This window comes from Phyllobates terribilis, unplaced genomic scaffold, assembly GCF_046119375.1.
Source record: "Phyllobates terribilis strain yellow unplaced genomic scaffold, ASM4611937v1 Scaffold_3__8_contigs__length_932513732, whole genome shotgun sequence".
Taxonomy (NCBI): domain Eukaryota; kingdom Metazoa; phylum Chordata; class Amphibia; order Anura; family Dendrobatidae; genus Phyllobates; species Phyllobates terribilis.
Window position 1 is genome coordinate 658,445,248 of NW_027362763.1, and position 12,932 is coordinate 658,458,179.

Below are 12,932 nucleotides of genomic sequence, written 5' to 3' on the forward strand. Positions count from 1 at the left end.
AGCATAAGCCACGTGCAAAGGCTGCAGGAGAATTTAAGACAAAAACAGGTGTGCTTATGTACTCATCAAAACACTAGGTATAATAATCGTTAGGCCATGTTCACATATGGCATAGCTGGTTAAAATATGATGTAATTAAGAAATGCAACAGCAAAAATCACAATGATGTGTTTTTTGTTAATGTATTTGAAGGATTATTTTAGCTTAAAATGGTTAAAAAAAAAAATTAGCAAAGTATTAAAAAAGGCTCCTTTCTTCCTAAAACGTTGCCACTCTGTTTACAGGTTGTGTCCGGTATCGCAGGTCAGCTCCATTGAATGAATGGAGCAGAGCTTCAAAACCAGGCACAGTCTGGAAATAGGCGTGCCACTGTCTTTGGTAAAAGGCAGACATATTTTATTAACCCTGGATAATCCATATAAACCACTTGAGAAATGCTCCTAAAATTGCTTTTATTGAGAGTTGATCCTGTGAACCCTTTGTGGATTCTTCACTGCACAATTAGGGGAAATATATCCAGACTATAGCGTCCCTTAGGAAAATGAAGAGTGACTTGTTTTTGGCTCTTTTCAGACAGCTGTAATGTCGTGGCATTTTAGCTTAGAACCAGTCGGTGTCTGTGTATGGCCGTATTCATACTTACGGTAATTTGTGCTTGCGTTTACACCAGGAAATTACCAGACCCTAAGAAACCTATTTTCTTAAAGTGTGGGTTCTTCAGGTTCGGTCCTGTGGTATCTCATTGTGATAGGACGAGTCATGTTGCATGTTTTAAGGCCCCGTCACACATAACGAGATCGCTAGCGAGATCGTTATTACGTCACGGTTTTGGGATCGCTGGAGAGTCATTTTGTGATCGCTGGGGAGCTGTCAAACATGCAGAACTTCCCAACGATTTCGGCCGCCCCAGCGATCTAACTAACAATCTCGGCGGTTGTTGAGACGCTTTCACACAGCAGCTATTTCAACGATCCACACCTTGATAGGGACTGTACTGTGTCACAAAGGCGTGCATAAAATTACTTTTCCGCGCCCCCTCATCGCCGATTGGTGGACGCTACTGCGTCAGGAACAAGACCAGATGTACTGTCAGTCACAGCCGGAGAACGCTACAACGATCCGCAAAATCAGGACTCAGTCGTATGAACGGATATCAACAGCCCGGAGAATTCTGCTAGGATCTGCAACCAGCACGAGGTCAGAAACAAAGGATGGAATCACTATTCTGTTGCCTTCTTTGTGCACGGCGGAAAATGAGAACGCTGTAGCGACCACCAATCGGGGACGAGGGGCGCGGAACAGTCCAATTTATGCACGCCTACGTGTCTCAGTTCTGAATCGCTAACGAGGTCGTTGATAAGGTGTCAAATACAGCGATGCACACTGCCCAGCGGGAGCGCAACGACCCAGGAATGGTCCAGGAAGCTTTGTAACGATCAGCGATCTCACAGCAGGGGCCTGATCGTTGCTACCTGTCAGACATAACGAGATCGCTATTGCGTGACGTATGACCGTGACGTATCAACGATCTCGCTAGCAATCTCGTTATAAGTGACAGGGTCTTTACTGTTCTTCTTATCAAATATTGTGGAATTTGCAATGAAGTCTCCTAAATTAGCACCTAAAGCAAATGTGAGCAGAGCTTTAGGGCTCATGCAGACATCTGTTGATCTCTATCCGATCTCAGCGGCTCTTCCCACCTGAGCGTGACAGCTTCATATATTTCTGAGTCTGTCACGCTCTGTTGGGGAGAGCCGCGTCCATTCATTGCAGTTTTAGATCAGACCGAAATCTACGGACGTCTGCATAAGTCCTTACAGTTTGCACTATTTTTTTTTTTGCTTATGTCTTTGTTAATAATTTTATTTCTTTATCGCTTCATTGGGGGACACAGGACCATGGGTGTATGCTGCTGTTGCTAGTAGCTTGACACTAGGCAAAAAAGAAATAGCTCCTCCCCCGCAGTATGTACCCACCTACAGGCCACCAAGCTCGCCAGTTTAAGCTTAGTGTCTGTAGGAAGTAGACTGGATCCTAACTGATCCAACCCTGTTGTGTTTTATTAATCCTTGTTCTTTATTTTTCAGATACATCTCTTCAGGGTTAACAGGTAACACTGCGTCCCCTGTTAACTCATTTCACAAGCGACCGAGAGAGCAGTGTGGCAACCCCCACATAGCCCACTCTCGGACCCGCTAGGCAGGACCTATCCCCTGTCACCTCTCTGTGTCTCAGGGTGATTCCTGGTGGCCAGTCCTTGCCTATTCCCCACCCCAGCCCCATCCTCGGAGCGGTCTGGGAGGGAGACGGTGGTCTCTGCGGTGACCTTCCCCAAGATTCTGGGGTTGACACCGTCTCCTGCACTGTCCAGGACCGGACAGTGCGGGAAGGAGGAAAAGCCAGGATTCCCCCTTATCCACGGAGGACCTCCTGTGACCATCCTCAGAAGGGGAGAGGAAGAAGCCGTATCGGGACCTTAAAAAAGGGACAGAAAGGTACATCTCCTGCTGTTTCACAACCGCAGGGCTCAGTCCCCCAGCGCTGCCTGCCACCTCTCCCCCTCACATCAAACATGGCATTTACTTCAGCAGCACTTCCCGGGCCACACCCCGTCTCCTCGTATCTTCAGCGTCCCTCATTCCCACCTCCTTCTTCCCCATTATGCGCAGCAAAACTGCCTGCGCTTTCTCCGTCGGGGGGGCGTCTCTGGTGGGCCGTCCCTTTTACCGGCGGGTATACGCCCCCTCCGGCAATCGACCAGTCAGGGCCGAGGAGCATTGTGACGCTTCCGCCACGCCCTCAAGCCCTCCCGCGGACCTATCAGCAGCCGGGTCCTTTAAGCCCACCCCCTTTCCTTCCACCTATCAGAGCCTCGGCGCCCCTCGTCATCAGGGCAGCGTGCTCTGCTCCTGCCCCGCCACTCTGCGCCAACACCATCACTCTGCCTGGCTGCTTCATCACTGCAGCTCTGCAACTCCGGCAGCACCACTCTGCCTGGCAACAGCGGCCCGCTCCAGCCTCACCTCCGGAGTTCCGACGGGGGACACAGAACCGTGCTTACTTCAGGATCGAGTAGGCTCTGCCCTGGCACCGACCCACACCCTTTCCTGCCCATAGATTCCCTCTTCTGCAGTATCCCTGGTCAGGCACATATGCTCAAACCCAGGGAGCTCTCTGTCCGTCCATCTCATATAGTCACATACTACGCCTGTGCTCTTTACGGTACTAAGTGGCCCTCGGGTCTCACAACAGCTTTCTGCTCGATCTGCAAACCTCCCGCCATGCTGGCACCCCAAGATCCCCCCGCCACCCAGGACGAAGGAACTCCCTCTCCTCCGGAGTGGGCTGTTGCTATGTCCCAGTCTGTCTCTAACCTCACCAAGGTATCTCAATCTCTGGTGCAGGTCCTAGAACGCTTGCCTATGTTATCCACGGCCACCAGTGCTCCGAACGTTCCCACGGACGGTTCACAGGCACCCCTGCCCCCTCCTCCCAAGGGCAGACTGAGAGCACGTTCTCAGAAACGGACTCGCACAAGCTCATCCTCAAGCTCTCCAGACTCCAAGATGCTCCCTGCATCTCACATCTCTTCCCCGGAGGTCGCCCTGGGTTCTAACTCGGCATCAGATTCAGACTCTGGTTCCGACACGGACCAATATTCCAATATCCAGGACATGATTGACAGCCTTATATCGGCCGTCAATCAGACTCTGCACGTTAAAGAGGATGAGAGCCCTTCTCAGGACTACTCCGTTTCCGCCAAGAGAATTAAGCGCCCAGCACACACTTTTTCTAACCAAACAGAATTTGACGGTGTCTTTCAGAAACAGTGGGAGCATCCAGAAAAGCGCTTCTCTGGAAAGAAACAGTTAGACATGCTATACCCATTTAACCATGACCTTCGAGGCTGCTGGCGCCTCCCTTTGTCCTTCCTTTGCCTCTACTTGTGTATCAAAAGAAGTGTCCGCATGGGCCAAACAGCTTAGGCAGGGCATCTTAACGGTGGCTTCCCACGACGATCTGGCTGACCTAGTGGATCAGATAACCCATGCAGGGAAATATCTGCTCACGGCGTCCCTCGACGCCGCTGCCTGCTCTGCCCGTGTCTTAAGCAATCTTATTGCCTTACGTAGAATTCTTTGGCTGAAGGCTTGGAACGCCGACCCGGCTTCCAAAAAATCTCTAACAAATCTTCCTTTTCAAGGCTCCAGGCTGTTTGGGTCTAAGTTAGACCAAATCATTTCTAATGCCACTTGGGGCAAGAGCACCTCCCTTCCCCAACCCAGACCTAAACGCCCCTTTCCTAGGAGATGTTTGTGACGCCTCTACTTGAAAAGCCCTTTTATTTTACCCTGGGTGATGGGGGACTCGGAGTCGGGTCCTGTGATGTAGAGATGGGGTGCAGCCGTGGCCCGGACCCGACCCGTGCTCAGGGCCGTCACATTAAAAGGAGATGGTGTGGGCTTATCCGGGTTGAGTGGTTGATTTACGACTACGCCACCTGTGGCACCTGGTGAAGGCCACCAGCGCCGCCGCAGTCCGCTGAGGCATGGTGTTATGGCGGCCAAAGTTCTTACTATTCCCCACAGGCGGAGCAGGGCCTCAGGGCAGAGGGACAGGATGGAGGGAGTAGTAGTAGAGGGAGACGAGCGCCGCGTCTCGCGGTGTGGCGCAGAAATAACAGTCCGGAGGCCATAGGGGTGAACTTCCAAGGCTTTACTCACTTTAGAGATGGCAGAAGGAAGGCGACTCCCTGCTCCCCGCGGAGTCCTGCGGTCACCAGAGACGGGGGTCCGACAACCTCCGAGTAAGTCCAGCATTCAGTCGGGACCCTACACCAGAGTGTTCCTGAACTACATACCGAATCCTTTCCTGTCCGTGTGTGTGCAAATAGGCCGGGTCTCCCTCTGAGCTCCTCTCAGAACAAGGGCACGGGTAGCAGCTCCGCTCCGTCCGATGCCCGGTGGGATCCTCAGGGCCTACCGGGCTTTCCCAACCAGGACATAGAGTAGCAAGGTCGGGGGCCGGTACCCCTCTTGCAGCCGGACTCCCTCTGAATATATCAGGTAGGCAAGGACAGGTGGCATACACCGCTCCATCTGCATCCTCCCTGGGATCCATTTGCTATGGAGCCAGACTCTAGAGCTCCGGGCCTTCTTGGTCATGGTCCTCGACCGGGCTGAGATATTCCTTATCTCCCGCCTGCCCATCATCCCAAGGCCTAGGGACTAGGGCCGTGTCTCCATCCGCTGCAGGCCCACACAGGATCCACTTTCAGGGTAGGAGATCACGTTCTGACACCAGTCAGGGTACACCCATAGTACAGCCGAGTACTGTCAGGAAACAGTCAAGAACCAGGAGCCAAGATGGCTTTCTATTAAACATAAAATTTGAAGTGTAACTAACTTATGAGTCCTCCACCCTCACCCACTAACTGGTTCCCCTAACTCTTGGTTCCCCAGTCTCCCTGTAAGCAGGAGGGCAGCACCTAGTGCATACTAGCCCCCTCTGGTGGAGAAGTGTGGTGTTGGATGCAAAGGTTGGGTCACGACTATCACACTGTTCTTACCTCAGAGGAGGAACACTACAGCTCCATTAGAGAAGTGCAGCATTCCTTTGGCGGTCGAACCCTCAGGGGCGCCACATGTTCCCTTCAGTTTTGGTCCTTTCGTCAGTTCGCTCAACCGAGCCCCTCCTCTCAACAGGACCGTACCCCAGCACAGCGAGAGACTTAAGCCTTCCTTTAGGCCCACTCCCAACTTTCGAGCAAAGGGTCGCTCCTCCAAGTCCTCTGGATCCCGTTCACAATCCAACAGATTTTCCCCAGCATGACGGGTCACTCCCACCTGGGACTTCTCCCAGGGTGGGTGGCTGCTTGCTTCTGTTCCGAGACTCTTGGGTCTCGTCAATAGAAGATGCCTGGGTCAAGGAGATTGTGACCTCCGGCTACAAAATCAAATTCAACGGCAGGCCAGGAGCACAATTTCTCAAGTCCTGCCCCCCACAATCATCTCTGCTTCCCGGCTTCCTTCAGGCCATCGCCTCCTTTCTGCGCTCAGGAGTCATAGTTCCCGTCCCCTTTCAGGAAAGGTTTTCCGGTTTTTACTCCAATCTTTTCGTTGTCCCAAAAAAGAACGGCTCAGTACGTCCGATCTTGGATCTCAAACCACTAAACCGACAAGTACACACTTGGCACTTCAGAATGGAGTCCCTCAAGTCGGTATTCGCCTCAATGGAAGCCGAGGAATATCTATGTTCAGTGGACATTCAGGACGCGTATCTTCACATCCCACTCTGCGCATCACATCAGAAGTTCCTTCTCTTTTCCTTCCAGAACGCACATTACCAGTTCACTTCCCTCCCCTTCGGCCTCGCCTCTGCCCCGAGGGTTTTCACAAAGGTAATGGCGACGGTCATGGCCATCCTACGAGCCAGGGGGATTGTAATTATCCCCTACCTCAACGATGTTACGGGTCCGGTAGGTGGAACCTCTGTGCTACGGTGCAAGGAGGGACCCAGAGGGGTGTAACTAAGTATCAACTCGGACCGACCCTGGTCGTACGGCGGCTAACGACTCCGTGACCAGGGAGGGACCGAGCCGAGGGATCAGGTGCTACTCTGGGGATGACCTTGTAAGGGAGCAGGTGACTCCCACAGTACAGATGGCAGGGACTGACCGGAATAGCTGGTAGACACAGCAGGCAGGCTGGTGAGCAGAAGCCTCCAGGTAGGCTATCAGGTAGACACGGCAAGTGACGACAGGAGTCTCTAGGTGGGCTGGCAGGTGGTCACGGCAAGTGACGGCAGGAGTCTCTAGGTAGGCACGGAAGGTAACAGGCAAGTGCTCTCAGGTGAGCGGGCTGGCAGGCACGGCAGGTAACAGGCTGGTGGGCAAGACTGGTAGTCAGGCTAGCAGCGGGACCTGAGGGCTGAAGCAGAGGTCAGAAACACTGTGCAACAACTTTTGCTCGGGCACCTCCATTTTGGAGGAGGTGCCTTATATATGGGAGGATCCTCAGCTATTGGCCGGGACTCCTCCGGACGGCGCGAGGCCCCTTTAAGAGGGAGGCAGCAGGAAGAGGAGCGCTGGAGAACGCAGAGCGGGGAGCGAGGAGGTGAGTGGGACAGCATCTCTTCCTAGCAGGGGGCAGAGACTCGATGCTACAGTACCCCCCCTTTACGCTCCCTCTTTTTTAGGCCAGAAAGGAATTTTTCAAGGAGAAGCGGGGCAAGAATGTTCTCCCTGGGTTCCCAAGTTCTCTCCTCTAGGCCAAACCCCTTCCAATCCACCAGAAAAAAGGTTTTTCCTCTTACCCTCTTAGTGACCAGAATGTTCTGTACCTCAAAAACGTCCTCAGCGGAAACCGGAGCAGGGGGAGTACCTGGATTGTTGGAAAAAGAGTTAAACACAACTGGTTTGAGGAGAGATACATGGAAGGAGTTGGGAATCCGTAAGGTGGCTGGGAGTTTTAACTTGTAGGCCACTGGGTTGATTTGTTTGAGAACTTCAAATGGACCGATGAACCGAGGACCCAACTTATAGGAGGGTATTTTGAGTCGGATATGCTTGGAAGAGAGCCAGACTTTATCTCCCGGGCGGAATTGAGGCGGATCTAGACGTCTCTTGTCAGCATGTTTCTTCATCTGCTCGGAGGACTGAAGAAGTGCGGACCTGGTATTTTCCCAAATGGTGGAGAATTCGCTGACCAGAGCCTCTGCGGCAGGGTTGTCCACCGAGGCGGAGATGGGAAACGGAATCCGAGGAAGTTGACCGTAGACCACGAAGAACGGGGATTTAGAAGTAGATTCGCTCTCATTGTTGTTGTAGGAGAATTCGGCCCATGGTAGGAGCTCCACCCAATCGGTATGGTGAGCGTTAACAAAGTGCCGGAGGTAGCTGGTAAGGATTTGGTTAATACATTCCACTTGGCCATTGGACTGTGGATGGTAGGCGGAGGAGAAATCCAGGGTGACATCCAGTAGCTTACAGGTAGCTCTCCAGAAACGTGAGGTGAACTGAACCCCTCGATCCGACACAATGTGGAGGGGTAGGCCATGGAGACGAAAGATATGATGGAAGAAACCCTTGGCCAGCTCCAATGCAGACGGGAGACCAGGCAGAGGGATGAAGTGGGCCATCTTAGAGAAGCGGTCGGCGACCACCCAAATGACTGTACAACCGGCAGAAACAGGAAGGTCAGTAATAAAGTCCATGGCAATGTGCTGCCACGGGGCAGCAGGTGCGGGAAGAGGCAGGAGGCGACCAGCTGGAAGATGTCTGGGAACTTTGTTGCGGGCACAGGACGAACAGGCCGAGACGAAGTCTACCACATCCTTACGCAGGGTAGGCCACCAGTAATGCCGGGTAATGAGTAGGAAGGTCTTCTTTTGGCCAGCATGGTCGGCTAGTTTAGATGAATGACCCCAGTGAAGAACCTTCTCACGATCTGGTACCACTACAAACGTCTTACCGGGTGGAAGACGAGTCAGATCCAAGGGGGCCACATTCATCACTTTGGAGAGGTCGATGATGTGCATAGGCTTCTCCTCTTGATCGGAGGACAGGAAGGATCGGGACAAGGCGTCGGCTTTGACATTCTTGTCCGCCGGGCGGAAATGTAGGACGAAGTCGAAGCGGGCGAAGAACAAAGACCAGCGGGCGAAGAACAAAGACCACCGGATTGAGTTTTTGGGCACTCTGGAGATATGCCAGGTTTTTGTGATCCTTATAGATGATCACCGGGCCCCTTCAAGCAGGTAACACCACTCCTCCAGCACCAATTTAACGGCTAACAGTTCTCGGTCTCCTATGGAGTAGTTGCGCTCAGACGAGGAGAAGAGTTTGGAGAAGAAGCCGCAGGTTACCATTCTCCCGGATGAAGACTTTTGGGTGAGCACCGCTCCGACTACGGAGGAGGAAGCATCAACCTCCAGGTAGAACTGTTTGTTGCAGTCCGGACGGTGCAGCACTGGGGCAGAGGAGAATTCTTGCTTTAAGGAAAGGAAGGCCTCTTCAGCTTCGGGCGACCATTCCTTGGGATTTGCTCCTTTACGGGTGAGCGCAGATATGGGAGCAGTCCGGGAAGAGAAGTGCGGGATGAAGAGACAATAGCCCAGGAATCGCTGAATCGCTTTCAACCCCTCAGGACGGGGCCACTTTAGGACAGCAGAGAGCTTCTCGGGATCCATCCGTAGGCCTGTCTGGGAGATAACATAGCCCAGGAATGGAAGAGAGGTCTGCTCAAAGAGGCACTTCTCGAATTTTGCATAGAAGTGATTCTGCCTGAGCCTAAGCAGGACCTGACGAACATCCCTCCGGTGTGTGGGAAGATCCGGAGAGAAGACCAGGATATCGTCCAGGTACACCACCACGCAAGAGTAAAGAAGATCACGGAAGATGTCGTTGACCAATTCTTGGAAGACGGCGGGAGCATTGCAGAGACCGAAGGGCATCACACGGTATTCATAGTGAATGTCCCGGGTTTTGAATGCCGTCTTCCACTCGTCTCCTTGACGGATTCGGACCAGATTATACGCCCCACGTAGATCTAGCTTGGTAAAGATCCTAGCTCCCTTAAGACGGTCAAACAACTCGGAGATTAGCGGCAGGGGGAATTTGTTTTTTACCGTGATTTGGTTGAGACCTCTATAGTCAATACAGGGGCGTAAAGAACCATCTTTCTTCTTAACGAAGAAAAATCCGGCTCCAGCCGGGGAGGTAGATTTCCGGATGAATCCCCTGACCAGATTCTCCTCGATGTACTCTGAGATTGCCCGGGTTTCGGCCGACGACAACGGCTAAATACGCCCACGGGATGGAGTGGCTCCGGGTACCAGGTCGATTGGACAGTCATATGGCCTATGAGGTGGCAGTGTCTCTGCTTCCTTTTTACCGAAGACATCTGCATAGGACCAGTAAGGTGCCGGTAGACTGGGTAAATTAGCTGGGGTAGGTGGAGGACGAGCCGGGCGAACCGGAACCAGGCAGGTCCTATGGCAATCCTGCCCCCACCGGAGTACTTCACCGGATTGCCAGTTCAGCACGGGTTCTTGTGTCTGGAGCCAGGGTAGACCTAGCAATAGTGAGTGAGAGAGTCCGGAAAGCACATGGAAGGAGATCCTCTCAAAGTGCAGCATTCCCACCTGCAGGGTTATGGGTTCAGTGACGAGCAGGATGTTCACCGGAAGGAGTCTTCCATCCACGGAGGCGACAGACAATGGTTCAGCCAGAGGTTTGGTGGGAATCCGGTATCTCTCTACCAGGGACTGGGAAATGAGGTTTCCAGCAGCTCCAGAATCCAGATGAGCAATTTCAAATTGACGGTTCTCTCCCCAGGAGATAGAGACAGACAAAGTCAGGGACGGAGAGGGCTTACTTTTGCCTAGGACGACCTCTCCGAACGGTCCTAGACACTGGAGTTTCCCGGCTTCTCCGGGCAGGAATGAAGTGCTCCTTACTGCCACAATAGAAACAGCTCCCCTCAGCTCGCCGTGACTCTTGGCAAGATTTGACCATCTTGGTCTGGTCGATCTGCATAGGTTCGGGCGAGTGCGCCCGGGGAGTGACTGGTTGAGAGGCAGGTCTCTAGAAAGTAGGAGCAAGGCGAGGAAACTTTCTCTCCCGGGTAGTCTCTTTGGTACATTCTTGGAAACGGATGTCAATCCGGGTAGCTAGTGACACCAGGTCATCCAGGGTGGTAGGAATGTCCCGACCGGCGAACTCGTCCTTAATCCGACCGGAAAGACCCTCCCAGAAGACTTACACCAGAGCCTCGTTGTCCCAGGCAAGCTCAGAAGCGAGGGTACGGAACCGTATGGCATATTGGCCCACGGTGAGACTCTCTTGGCGGAGACGTAGCAGAGAGGAGGCTGAAGAGGATTTTCGTCCTGGTTCATCGAAGACTCTCCGGAAAGCAGCGAGGGAAGATGATAGGTTGGACACCAGGGGATCCCCTCTCTCCCACAGGGGATTTAGTCATGCCAGTGCTTCCCCAGTGAGATGGGACATGATGAATGCCGCCTTGGCCCGGTCGGAGATGAACAGATGTGCCAAGAGTTCAAAGTGCCACGTGCACTGGTTCAGAAAACCCCGACATGAGACGGGGTCACCTCCAAAACGAGGAAGTGCAGAAAGCCGGGGACCTGGGCTGGATGCCGTGGTATTGGTGGGCAGCAGTGCTGCCGGAGCGGAAGTCCCACGACTCGAGGTGGATACAGGTGGGACAGACAGCGTGTCCAGACGGGAGTTGACATTCCGCAGGTAGTTCAGAATGGTTTTCTGTTGGGATCTCTGACGAGAAACCTCCTGGTATAGGTCCGTAAGTGAGGGGGCTTGGGGGCCACCGGGTTCCATGGCCCGAGCAAACTGTTACGGGTCCGGGAGGTGGAACCTCTGTGCTACGGTGCAAGGAGGGACCCAGAGGGGTGTAACTAAGTATCAACTGGGACCGACCCTGGTCGTACGGCGGCTAACGACTCCGTGACCAGGGAGGGACCGAGCCGGGGGACCAGGTGCTACTCTGGGGTCGACCTTGTAAGGGAGCAGGTGACTCCCACAGTACAGATGGCAGGGACTGACCGGAATAGCAGGTAGACACAGCAGGCAGTCTGGTGAGCAGAAGACTCCAGGTAGGCTATCAGGTAGACACGGCAAGTGACAACAGGAGTCTCTAGGTGGGCTGGCAGGTGGTCACGGCTGCCCGCAGTCTGACCTAGTCTGTGACTATCTTGTGTTCTCCCACCCAAGGGACTGCTTTAGGATGTCCCATGGTCCTGTGTCCCCCAATGAAGCGATAAAGAAAGAGGGATTTTTGGTACTCACCGTGAAATCTTTCTTGGAGCCTTCATTGGGGGACCCAGCACCCTCCTTGATTTTGGGCATATGTCCAGTTGGCCCTGTTGGGCATCTCATTTAGTTTTCACGGTTGTGCCCCGTTGGGCATTGCACAGTTGGTTATTTTATGTTTCTCCTACTTCTTTAGCCACTAATTGGTGAGCTTGGTGCCTGTAGGCGGGTGTATACTGTGGAGGAGGAGCGATTTCTTTTTTGCCTAGTGTCAACCTCCTAGCGACAGCAGCATACACCCATGGTCCTGTGTCCCCCCAATGAAGGCTCCAAGAAAGAGATTTTACAGTGAGTACCAAAAATTCCTCTTTTCTGTCTTTTCAGGCTAAATACAAAGATGCAAGAGAAAGGAGAAAATCAAAAATTAATTCTTTATATGAGTATATATTTGGGATATTATCACATAGACTTGATTTGGAATGTGATGCTATTGAAGAGTTTGTATTAGACGCTTCATCGGTAAGTTTCCAGGCTCACATTGCGCTCATTTGCCCATAGGTTAAAAAACACAAACGAAACATAGTTACAAATTAATCTGCCTTTTCTTTATTAAAGTTTCAGGAGTTTGATAATTTCTTCTCTGTTGGAGGATGCAGATCACTTTTCTTTTTCTATCAAGAAGCTGAAGTTCCAGGAATAGGTAAATTATTTCCGGTCTCATTTAAAAGTGGTTTATTCAAGAAAACCTTGGCTAGTGTAAATATGATAAAGGGCTCAAGCACTTTACAGTGTTTTTCGGATTTGTAATATATTGATCCTGAATGACGAGCTGGTGTGTTTTATGCCATGTAAAATTGCTGAGGCATACAGAGATTTACATTTTAATCTGTAGTCTAATTTGTTGCATATTTTATTTTACTATATCTTCTTTTCCTCATGAAAGTTAACTTCCGGTACAAGTGAATAATATATATGTTTTCTATGATTACTTACCAATCCAGAATACATACAAAGTAAATTGTGTCTATAATTAGAATGATTGCTACCATTGTTGATGCGGGGAAGCAAAATTTCAACATGATAACTAGTGACATTGATACCATACCTCCCAATCAGGCCCGGACTGGCCATCTGCCCCACCAGTGGG